The 11,223-nt window shown below is 37.7% G+C and overlaps 1 pseudogene; it reads right to left on the reverse strand.

The window, feature by feature from the left end:
- Positions 1 to 2,566: 2,566 nt before the first annotated feature.
- LOC148776554 (olfactory receptor 4K13-like) lies at positions 2,567 to 3,505 on the reverse strand (annotated as a pseudogene).
- Between the last annotated feature and the right edge of the window lie 7,718 nt (positions 3,506 to 11,223).

Raw genomic sequence — 11,223 nt, forward strand, 5'->3', positions numbered from 1 at the left:
CCAAATCTGCTCCTAGAAGGCAGGTTATAATCCCTGACTCAGGTTTAACACCAAGAGCAGAAAGAGCACTCATGTGTGTGTGAGCAACTCTGAAAGGGCAAAACTATGAGGACCTCATGCTCAGTCTCCTTTTTAAACCTTAATGATCTATAAAGCATGCTTCATACCAAGAGGAATAGTGAGTGAGTGGTATAGGGAAGGAAGTGCAAAAAGAGAGAAGTCTTGCTAATATCAAGATGAATGTTTCTGTACTATATGTCAATGGCAAGCAGAATTGCGAGAGAGGGAAAATATTATTCCTCCTAACAACAACAGTTTACAAATTTCACATAACGAAGTGAAAGGAGGATAAATTATATTAAAAATAATGATGTGGGAAAAATATGCAACTGTTTGGGGGAAAAACTTGAGTAGTTAGTGGTTTTACTCTGCGATGGCATAAAAAAAATACATTACAAATAATTTAAATTACAAATTTTTGGCCACAACCATCAATCAGTAATGCGCTTGTAGAAACAAGACTGTAGACTATTCTAAATCTATGATGCATTTCTACAAGATGTGCTCAGAGAAAAGATATATCTAGCCAGATAGAATTCAATATGCATGTACATTGTTTTATCCAGAAACTGGTTTTTCGGTATAAAACAACTAAGGTTGATGTGATGTGCCTTTTATGTAGAAACTACCTATTGATGTGTTGCTGCCATAGTATTTAATGTTTTATTTTCCGGGTCATAGCTATGATAAATTCCATAAATGTGATGATTCTCTTTTATTGTGTGCTGCAGTTAAAAGACAATGGGCATCTCTTCCCATAACCAGTTGCCATAAATTTCCTTTTGCCTTTTATTCAGTTCCAGGCTTAGTTGCTTAGATGGCAAAGAGGAATATCATAGATAGAGCTGAAATGGAGAAGGTAAACTTGGAATAAGAACAGTACAATGTACTATTTGGGGCAGGAGAATCTATGCTTTCTTTTTCCTTCTCTTTTAATTTCCATATCATATAGTTTTGAATGCCAAGGAGTCCCTTAGGTCTTCTTTTATAAGATAAGACTGCATTTGATCTAACTCTCTACCTCAGCTCTTGCTATCAAACTCCATGTCCCAGCCTAAAAAAATTATGTGTGCTTCCTCCAAGGTGTCATATTTCTTGCTTCCCTGTGTTCTCCTATACAGCTCCCTTTTTCAGCACGTCTTTCTTCTCTATCCAACCAATGCTTACTCCAATTATTGCCTTCTCCTGGAAGACTTCCTTGAACCTGCTCTGATTTAGATGTCACTCCTCTGCATTTTGACAGCACCCTGTGCATCCTTTAATATAGTGCTTTCATGCCACAACACAACTGCAAATTTAGTTCACTCTCTCCATCCTTAGGCCATGCTCCTTACAGTCCTAGATATATCTTCCAGGATTTTGCAGACTAACTAAATAGATGCAGAATGGTTGGAGGCACTGTGGTAAGTAGGTAATTAAAAAAAAATACATACTGACTAGGGATTATCTACAAAATGCAGCTCTCTAGCAAGGTAGTTAGCCAGGCCCTTAGCTAAACAACTATGTGAAGTGTCATCTGTGTGCATATTCCAAACGCAGAATACCATTGTAATGACAGCAGCTATAATAGCAGCAATAATCATATACTTTACAAGGTTTCAGTTCAGTTCAGTTCAGTCGCTCAGTCGTGTCCGACTCTTTGCGACCCCACGAATCACAGCACGTCAGGCCTTCCTGTCCATCACCAACTCCCGGAGTTTGCTCAAACTCATGTGCATCGAGTTGGTGATGCCATCCAACCATCTCATTCTCTGTCATCCCCTTTTCCTCCTGCCCCCAATTCCTCCCAACATCAGAGTCTTTTCCAGTGAGTCAACTCGTCGCATGAGGTGGCCAAAGTATTGGAGTTTCAGCTTTAGCATCAGTCTTTCCAGTGAACACCCAGGATTGATCTCCTTTAGAATGGACTGATTGGATCTCCTTGCAGTCCAAGGGACTCTCAAGAGTCTTCTCCAACACCACAGTTCAAAAGCTTAAAGACCTGCTAAAATAGTAAATACTTTGGCCACTTCATGCGACGATTTGACTCACTGGAAAAGACTCTGATGATGGGAGGGGTTGGGGGCAGGAGGAGACGGGGACGACAGAGAATGAGATGGCTGGATGGCATCACCGACTCGATGGACATGAGTTTGAGTGAACTCCGGGATTTGGTGATGGACAGGGAGGCCTGGCGTGCTGTGATTCATGGGGTCGCAAAGAGTTGGACACACCTGAGCGACTGAACTGAACTGAACTGAAAATAGTAAAAGAAACATTCGAGGAAGTTTTTCTAGATAAAGAAACTAAGTTGCAGAGAATTTATTCATTTTGTTCAAATTTGCATGAGAGAAAGTGGTGAAGGTGGGATTTCAACGCACACCTGCCAGACTGTAGATATTATGCATTTAAACATTAAGGGTGACAATAGGGAGGCTTCCTTTTTAACAATCACACATACTGTTTTACAGAACTTGAAATGCATTTAAAGTACATTCCTAAATAATGTCCCTCTTCAGCGGTGTCATTACAAAGCGTGCTTTGAATTTGTATGTCGAGTCTTTATATTCCAAATGGCTGCTTTTACCTCTTGATTCCTTAATGTATAAATAATAGGATTTAAGAGAGGTGTGAAAATCGTATAAAACACAGAAAGAATTTTGTCTATAGAATATCTGCTGAAGGGCCATACATAGATAAAGACACAAGGGGCAAAGAACAGAGTCACTACTGTGATGTGTGCCGAGAGAGTGGAGAAAGCCTTAGAGGGACCACTGCCAGTGTGGTGCCTGACAGAGTAAATAATTACCGTGTAGGAGACAAGCAAGAGGAGGAAGCAGACCAGGGACAGGAGGCCGCTGTCAGCAATGACCAGGAGTTGGAGCACATAGGTGTCCTCGCAGGCGAGTTTGAGCACAAGGGGTAGGTCACAGAAAAAGCTGTCCACAACACTGGGACCACAGAAGGGCAAATTCAACATGAAAGCCATTTGACTAGACGAGTGCACAAATCCAACTGCGTAAGAGGATAACAGTGGCCCAGTGAGCACTCGTGGGCTCCTGATGGTCATGTAATGGAGGGGTTTGCAAATGGCAACATATCTGTCTATTGCCATGGCTACAAGCAACATCATCTCACTCCCACCTAGGAGGTGCATGAAGAACATCTGAGAATAACATCCCCACCAGGAGATGGTCTTCTGGTCTCAGAGGAAATCTACAATCATCTTAGGGGTAGCAAAAGAAGCCAGGATCATATCAATACAGGAGAGACTGATAAGCAGAAAATACATTGGTGTGTGAAGGCATGAGTCAAAGATCACAGTGACTAAGATGAAGAGGTTTCCCAACACAATCCCTCCACAGACCACAGAGAATCCCAGAAAGAATAAAATCTGAAGATTCTGAGATTTGGAAAGTCCCAGCAAAATGAACTCAGATACCACTGAATGGTTTGTCTTTTCCATGTCATCCACTTGTCTGGTTGTCTACTTAATCCTGTAATAATCAAAATGAGTAAGAATAAGGAGTAGGAAAATTATGCTTACATAAGGGTGGTTCATGCTGATGACCAACTTCGCTGTTTAGATAGGGTATTTGAATTTATAAGCACCTTCTACTTTTGGGAATTTTTGTTTGTCAATGATTTACTAAATGGTCCAGAGAAGTATCCAAATAATGGTAGAATTCAGAATATACATTTCTGAAAAACAAAAATAAAAATAGTTATGAAACCACAAAATTATGAAACCACAATTTTATAAGGCTGTGAACTTGGATTTAGAAGGTTTCAATACAACACCTAGCAGAGCTATTCATTGAGCAACATAGAATAAGCCATTTTCCTTTTGATGGTCAAGTTTCCGTCTCTGTGAAATAAAAAAATTAGACTACAAGGCATTAAACGCCTCTTCGTGCTATAAAGATAACCATGCATTAGATAATTATGGTGGGTTTTATATTGACAGAGTAATATTGAAATTTTTAATCTGGAAATTAGAAATGTAGACAATATACCCATGATTCACAAAAACTATATTTTGGAATATATTTTGGTAAAGAACTATGAATTAAAACATAAATTAAGGTTTAAATATATGCTTTTAGTTCCTGAGAAATCTACCTTTATTTTTCCATGCTCCATTCCATGCTCCAGTGCAACAGTGTCTCACAGCTTAACTAGTGGTGGTCATTACACATTTTTAAAAAATATATAAAAATACAACTTATTCACTCAAAATTTAACCTGTATTCACATCAGATGCCTACTTTAGAATTCTGGGCAAAAAGTACAAAAGGTGAAAAAAATCCACAGCCAAATGTAGCTGATTTTATTTCATTTCTGGTTTGTATTCATTTATTTGTATTTTGTTTGCTTATTGCTGTGTAGAGGACCACTGGTTGTTTTTCGCAAGTATATCTGTTGCTGCTGCTAAGTCACTTAAGTCGTGTCCGACTCTGTGTGACCCCACAGACGGAAGCCCACCAGGCTCCCCCGTCCCTGGGATTCTCCAGGCAAGAACACTGGAGTGGGTTGCCATTTCCTTCTCCAATGTGTGAAAGTGAAAAAGTGAAGTCGCTCAGTCGTGTCCGACCCTTAGCGACCCCATGGACTGCAGACTACCAGGCGCCTCCATCCATGGGATTTTCTAGGCAAGAGTACAGGCTTCAAAATAACTGAGAAAGTTTGAGGCAACTAGCTTATACAAATTTTGCAGTAGAATCACCTAATTAAGCCCATGTTTATTGCAAAACTAATTTGACTAGCTTTGCTTTTTAAAAATTGCTTTCCAGTTCAGTCGCTCAGCCATGTCCAACTCTTTGTGATATCATGGACTGCTGCACACCAGGTTCCATGTCCATCACCAATTCTGAGTTTACGCAAACTCATGCCAATTGAGTCGGTGATGACATGCAACCATCTCATCCTCTGTTGTCCCCTTCTACTCCCACCTTCAATCTAGCCCTGCATCAGGGTCTTTTCCAGTGAGTCAGTTCTTCGCATCAGGTGACCAAAGTAGTGGAGTTTCAGCTTCAGTATCAGTCCTTCCAATGAATATTCAGGACTGATTTCCTTTAGGATGGACTGGTTGGATCTCCTTGAAGTCCAAAGGACTCTCAAGAGTCTTCAACACCACACAGTTCAAAAGCATCAATTCTTCAGTGCTCATCCTTCTTTATGGTCCAACTGTCATATCCATACATGACCACTGGAAAAACCATAGCCTTGACTAGACGGACCTTGATTGGCAAAGTAATGTCTCTGCTTTTTTGGAGGATCTCAGGGATGGGGGAGCCTGGTGGGCTGCCGTCTGTGGGGTCGCACAGAGTCGGACACGATGGAAGCGACTTAGCAGCAGCAGCAGGTAGGCCATAGCTTTTCTTCCAAGGAGCAAACATCTTTTATGGCTGCAATCACCATCTGCAGTGATTTTGGAGCCCCCCAAAATGAAGTCTCTCACCGTTTCCATTGTTTCCCTATCTATTTGCCATGAAGTGATAGGACCGGATGCCATGATCTTAGGTTTTTGAGTGTTCAGTTTTAAGCCAGCTTTTTCACCCTCCTCTTTCATCCTCATAAAGAAGTTCTTTAGTTCCTCTTTGCTTTCTGCCTTAAGGGTGATGTTATCTGCATATCTGAGGTTATTGATATTCTCCTGGAAATCTTGATTTCAGCTTGTTCTTCATCCAGCCCAGAGTTTCTCATGATGTACTCTATATATAAGGTACTCCTTTCCCAATTTGGAACCAGTCCATTGTTCCATGTCCAGTTCTAACTGTTGCTTCTTGATCTACAAGCGGATTTCTCAGAAGGCAGGTAAGATGGCCTGGTATTCTCATCTCCTTAAGGATTTTCAAATTTGTTGTGATCCACATAGTCAAACACTTTAGCATAGTCATAAACGATTTCTAAATTACCTGTTTTTATAAATCTCCTTCAGTAAATAAAATATAGTCTTTCTTTTTGCCCCATTGATACCCAGCAGACAGGGAGAAATATTTTCATGTGAAGGTGCCTTCTGTGAATCCTAGGGATATCCATGCATCTCCAAGCCTCTATCCCATCAATTTCCTACAATTTACTCTCCCAATCATCAAAAACAGAAAGAAAAAGCATCATAATGGTGTATATTCAGTTTCTTCAAAACAACTTCATAGTATTAAACATTTTCCAAATGAGGCTGCATTTTTCACTATAGGAACATATCTTTTGGCCAATTTCCTACTCTGAGAAATATGAATTGACATAAAGTACTAAATCACATCAAGTTTGTAAAGGTATTCATTTCCATGGCTAGAAAGTTTATAGCTCCTTTCGGCTACAGTCCAGTATTTTAAGGATCCCTTACAGTGATCCTTTTTAAAATCTAATTTTTGAAACTTCATTTAAAGAGAACAGGACAGTTCTCTCAAGAAACACATAAAGTAATTTATACACATTTTAGCATCTGTGCATGACACTTAAAAATCTGTTGAAAGAATGGTTGAATAAGTGAATTATGCATTATATATTCAGGATCTAGATTAAAATTAGTTATAGAGCAAAGTCAATAGAAATTGGAAACTTTAATCATATGTCAAATTGAATGTTGAATCTTTGAAAACAGAAACAATCACCATTTTAAAATATTTGTTAAAAATATAGTTTTCCTTTAGGTTACTTTTTAAAAAGTAAAAGTAGCTTATACTAATGGGGGAAAAATACCATGTCACACATAACAGAATCACTAACTGTAAGCCATTTGTATCCTAGATAGCATTAAAAAATAATAATAACATACTAGTATAGTGTTTGTGTGTGTGTTATGTATATTAGTGTATATATTTATAAGACAACAAGTGTTCATGCTACACGCATAGTTATTTCCCTTGGGTTTTTCACTTAAAAATTAAAGATATGTTCATATGAGTGCACAAAAATTATGAACATTTGCAGCTATACAGAATTTGATTTTACATCAATAGATGATGCATATATAATCACCCCACAAATGCAGTTGTTTTTAGGATTTTAACATTTCCCATAAAAATTCTGTTTTCATCATATCATTGTTTTCTTAAAAACTTATATAAATTTCTAACTATATTATGAGTCCCCAAATGTACTTAGGTCTTCATAGTCAGCCCTTCACCAACCAATCCAATACTATTTTCTAGTATTGAAAAAATTCAACATCTCTTTCAGCAGAAACTTCATGGCTTTCTACATTCTTCACGCATTTTTTTTTCCCATCCTTGCTTGTTTTCTCCTTCTTAACTACACAAATTCCTTTGTCGTATAACCAAACCCTTCAGAGCGCATTAAGGCCTCTCTTATACACAATAAAAACCCTCCATAAATTTGAAACTCATGATAATTTCCACTGCATTTATTGTCCATTTCATGCATCCTATAACTTACCTATTTCCCATATACATCACATATATTACATGTATTAAATCTCAGTCTTCTAAAGGAGCACTAGAACAAGAGTTGTTTAAGTTGCTAAGTCATGTCCGACTCCTTTGTGACCTTATGGACTAGAGCCCACCAGTCTCCTCTGTCCGTGGGATTTCCGAGGCAAAAACACTGTAGTGGGCTGCCATTTACTTCTCCAGGGGATCTTGCAGACACAGGGGTTCAACCTGCATTGCCCACATTGGCAGGCAAATTCTTCACCACTGAGCCACCAGGGAAGCCCAGAATAAGAATTCAGTTCAGTTCAGTTCAGTTGCTCAGTCATGTCCCACTCTTTGCGACCCCATGAACTGGAGCACGCCAGGCCTCCCTGTCCATCACCAACTCCCGGAGTTTACCCAAACTCATATCCATTGAGTTGGTGATGACATCCAACCATTTCATCCTCTGTCATCCCCTTCTCCTCCTGCCCTCAGTCTTTCCCAGCATCAGGGTCTTTTCAAATGAGTCAGTTCTTTGCATCAGGTGGCCAAAGTGTTGGAGTTTCAGCTTCAACATCAGTCCTTCCAATGAGCATCCAGGACTGATCTCCTTCAGGATGGACTGGTTGGATCTCCCTGCAGTCCAAGGACTCTCAAGAGTCTTCTCCAACACCACAGTTCAAAAGCATCAATTCTTTGGCAATCAGCTTTCTTTATAGTCCAACTCTCACATCCATACATGACTACTGGAAAAACCACAGCCTTGACTAGACGGAACTTTGTTGGCAAAGCATTACTTTGCTTTTTAATATGCTATGTAGGTTGGTCATAACTTTCCTTCCAAGGAGTAAGCATCTTTTAATTTCATGGCTGCAATCGCCATCTGCAGTGATTTTGGAGCCCCCCAAAATAACGTCAGCCACTGTTTCTACTGTTTCCCCATCTATTTGCCATGAAATGATGGGACCAGATGCCTTGATCTTAGTTTTCTGAATGTTGAGTTTTAAGCCAACTTTTTCACTCTCCTCTTTCACTTTCATCAAGAGGCTCTTTCGTTCTTCTTTAATTCTTCTAATAAGAATTAGGCACAATTTATTTCAACACTAGGTATCTCTGACTTCTAGGGTTAAATTGCTAGTGTGTTTTCCTTCCCAAATAAGGAATTTTTAAGGTACTTGAAAATATACAAATTATTTCTCATAATACTAATACAGCTTATGAAAGCCATCAATAAAGCTGTTGAATGAGTGAAAGCATACAGATCTTTAAAAAGAAAAAATTCTAAAAATTTGTTGATATTTTTAGGGTAATATTTCTAAAAATATATAACTAATAATTTTTACAACCAAAGGATTTTTCTACTTTTATTTCTTTCTGTTTTTATAGTGTTACACTAATCTATGATTTTCCTTTAAAGAACATCTTTATATATAGGTTTTTAATCCAAAACCTTACACATATACATACAGAAAGCACACACACACACTCATACACTCACCCACACATACTCCTAAGGGTATGGAGAAGGCAGAAGACAGAGAAAAGAATCTCTTTTGTTTTCAAAAGGATCATTTTGATTGTCTGCCTGTCATCTTCCCTTTCTGCAAAAGCAAAGTCCTTAACTTCCCTTTGTTAGATGAAAAACTTTCAGATTATTCTAAAATGGTTGAGGATAAAGATGGATATATGAAATCCTGAAATTAATTATCCTGCATTTAATTCTAATGCTCAAACAGTAAAAAATCTTCCTGTAATGCGAGAGAGTTGGGTTCATTCCCTGGGTTGGGAAGATCCCCAGGAGGAGAGCATGGCAACCCACTCCAGTGTTCTTGCCTGGAAAACCCCTGTGGACAGAGGAGCCTAGCAGGCTACAGTTCATGGGGTCACAAAGAGTCGGACATGACTGAGTGACTAAGTACAGCACATAGACTCATGTGCAGGAAGTACAACTGAACTAAATTTTAGAATTTGAAATTTACTCATAGAAGATTATAGTCATCAAAATCCAATAAGAAAAGGACAAACTGTGGTTGATTACCTAGTGCTTTAGGGTTTCCCAGGTGATGCTAGTGGTAAAGAATCTGCTTGCCAATGCAGAAAACATAAGGTCCCAGTTTTGATCCCTGAGTCAGGAAGATCCCCTAGTGAAGGCAATGGCTACCCACTTCAGTATCTTGCCTGGAGAATCCCAAGGACAGAGCAACCTGGAAGGCTACAGTCCATGGTGTCACAAAGAACTGGACATGACTGAAGCAACTTAGCATGCACCTAGTGCTTTATCTAGAAAGAATAAAATGTTCAGGTATTAGAGAACAGATAAAAGATTTATTCTATTTAAAGTTTATATTTTTAATATTTGTAATCTTAATAAAAATGTTAAATAAAAGTGAATATTCTTAGGTCGATTTGCCAATTTAGCTGACTTATTTTTCTTTAAAAACAGAATAGGATAAATTGATGTGTTAGATGTGGTAGGTTGATAAGCACAAGAGAATAACACATTTCTTGGAAAACAAGAGGGAAGTTTCCATTCACCCAGTTACTGTTTTAAATAAACACTGTTTGGCATAGTTCGCCATAAAATTTTTGTTGGTAATAACATTGACATGATGAAGTTTGACATGGACACTGTTTAGCAGATTGAAAATAAAATCACTTGAGTTGTATCAAAGTATACTCAATCATATAATGTTCTTCATGTTGTCACACACATTATGAGACTATGCTATATTTGTATGACAACTAGAGTAATAATGCCTTCTAGAATTCAATAATTGTATCACATTGTTCAGCTTCTAAATGACTTTTCACATCTGATTCTACCTATGGACAATTGGATTATAAGCCAGTATCCAGGAATGTTTCTGTATTGTCTTAATCTACATTAAAACTGACTCCATGACTTACCAACTGTACAGAGTGCTTCAGAACATCACTTGACTCCGGGCACACTGAAACCTGAACAGTGTCTCATTTCAAAATAATTGCATTATTCCTAAAATAGTGACACATGTGAATATTCATTTTCCTAGGGAAAAAGGGATCATAAATATTGAGAGGGTGATAATAAAAAAAGGATATATTTTGAGACCTAACAATACCCAATTGATGATCAAATACCAATGGGAATTATTAAAGATGCTATATTGCTTTCCCTTAATTACAATAGTAGTAAATATTCTTTTCTAGTATCACATAATTATAGAAATTGATATGCTTTACTTATGGACAACAGATAAGAGGACAATATAAAACCACTTTCAGGTCTGGTGTATTCAAATTATGAAAATTTACTTGAAGAGTATTAAAAGGCATCAAATGCAAAATATATCTAAAGTTTACTGAAAACTAACTTTAGTTTTTTTTTTTAATGTATAATGTATTTTAAATAGAACTGGGCCTATTAAAATACAAGACTTGAAAAGATAATGTTAGGTAATTATATTTCCCTCTATTTCCACCCCCAGTTTTGAGAAAATTTTCCTGTGGACTATTTCCTTTTACTCTCATATTCAACTGAAAAGTACATTTTCCCATTAATATTAGCAGACTTCTGTGTCTGTATCCACTCCTATTCAAAGTAACATATGCTTTGAATTGCCTGTTTCAGTTTTCAGTAAGACCAATGTTCTAAGAATGATGAGAACTGTGAATACCACATAATTCAATGTTTCTTGGATAATTTTTGTATATTAATAAAAAAAAATGCCTTTCTTGACCAGAGGAATTGCATTCATATGAAGTACCCTGATAGACTCTGCAATGTTATAAATCTTTATTTGTATTCATGGTGGTTGCTTTTATA

This window comes from Moschus berezovskii, chromosome 9, assembly GCF_049115385.1.
Source record: "Moschus berezovskii isolate FMDL1 chromosome 9, NW_MosBer_1.0, whole genome shotgun sequence".
Classification (NCBI taxonomy): Eukaryota; Metazoa; Chordata; class Mammalia; order Artiodactyla; family Moschidae; genus Moschus; species Moschus berezovskii.